We start from the raw sequence: 1,709 nt of genomic DNA, 5'->3' as shown, positions 1-1,709 counted from the left end.
TTTGAGTATTTTTTTTTTATTTTATAAAAATTAATTTGATTTTTTTTTCATGGGCCTATAAATTTATAACAATTTTTTTCAAGACTTGCTTAATATTTCTTTTTCTTAAAAAGTTTTAAGTCCTTTCAAAAAATTTTAATTAAAAACCTACTTATTTTTTTATTACTCTATAGAAAAAATAAAAGTTTGGAATGAGGAGTGAAAGAACTCATTTTCAACTTCTAAATGTTGAAAATTTATGTCGAATCAAATAGTCAATAGATTAAGCAGTGTTGAAATTAAAGCAGCGTATTTTAACAGACCATCTTTAGATTCAATGCATGTGAAAAAATACATAGTTTTTGTAAAGAAAAAGACAGGTCCTTTTTAAGTAGGACCCGAATGCATAAACCTCCTTTGATCTTTCTTCCATAGATTTATATTCCATTATTTCGTGTAATAATGAGGAAATGAAAAACTCATGGATAAGACTTCCAAGTTCCAAGCTATCTGTGGCTCCAAATTGCCACAGCTATCTAGATCTTAAATAAATGATAATCCATATTTTAATTTCAAATATAAATGCATCTTTCTCTCCATTTAAATTATATTATTATTAGGATTTCCATTAATTCGGCCAATTTAATTATAAAAATAGTGTTTTTTTTCCCTTCATTTTAAGATTCAAGCTTAAAACTATTAGAAAATAAACAAAACCGATATCACTCAAATTGGTTGTGTTAATTACGTATTCGATTAATTCCAAGTGAAATACCGCAGTTATTATAATATAAAAAATGAAAGTAAATAAATAGTTCACAAAATTGAACTAATATGTAAAAGCAAATGTTTTTTTTTAGGAAATTCCACTTGTATAAAACTTTTATAAACATAACACTTAATATCCCATTCTAGTTTTAATAATTAATTAATTATACAAGCCTCCGTTAAGTGTTTATTATATATTATATTATATTTACCTTTCTTATATAACATTGAAACGACTTCTATAACCTTGTTCATCTTTCTCTTTCTCTATCTTTCCCTTTCCACTTTCTATATATAGTTTCACAAGTCCCAACACATATTCCTCTCATACATACTATTCATCGTATATGGTAAGTGGCTACTATATATAACCACCCAATATAGATTAGCACAATGGCACTAGATTTTCAAAGATTCCAATTATAACCTACCACAAACATATATAGCTAAGGAAGCCCCATTAAGAAAAGGGTTTACTCTCGTTTGTTTGTTTGTTTGTTTTTGGGTCATATCCAATTTGCTTCGACTACAAAATATGCAACATACCTCTTATTCTACTTGGACAAGAAAAACGTGATTAATTAGACAAGAATGGTGGCTAAAACACTATAGCACTGGGTGGTAGGGTATGTATGATAATGGAGAGAAAGGGATAATTTAGTAATTTAAAACAAAAATCTAATAATATAGGACCAAAGGAGATATGTATAATAATAGGAAAGATTATATTAATGCAAATTTAAAGGAAATCTTTGTAGTTCATCTAAAAAGTTAAAATAATTTGAATGGTACATCCATGATACATATGGCCATATCTCGAAAAATTTAATTATTGAATATTAAAAAATAACATTTTATATTTCTCTTGCATGAAAACGACATTAATCTGAGAGTATATATATCTCTTACATGTGTTTATATAAAATTCGATTTCATACATCATATTTGTAAATATATTTTAC

General features: G+C 26.2%; 1 protein-coding gene across 1 annotated transcript in view; it reads right to left on the bottom strand.

Moving 5' to 3' along the window:
• The window catches only part of LOC107642509 (probable serine/threonine-protein kinase CST), a 6,640-nt gene that overhangs the window by 2,801 nt on the left and 2,130 nt on the right, over positions 1-1,709 (bottom strand). The window lies entirely within an intron of this gene.

Source organism: Arachis ipaensis, chromosome B05 (assembly GCF_000816755.2).
Source record: "Arachis ipaensis cultivar K30076 chromosome B05, Araip1.1, whole genome shotgun sequence".
In the NCBI taxonomy this organism is placed as follows: Eukaryota; Viridiplantae; Streptophyta; class Magnoliopsida; order Fabales; family Fabaceae; genus Arachis; species Arachis ipaensis.
The sequence above is the reverse complement of the archived record's forward strand: the minus strand, read 5'-3'. Positions and strand labels throughout refer to the sequence as shown.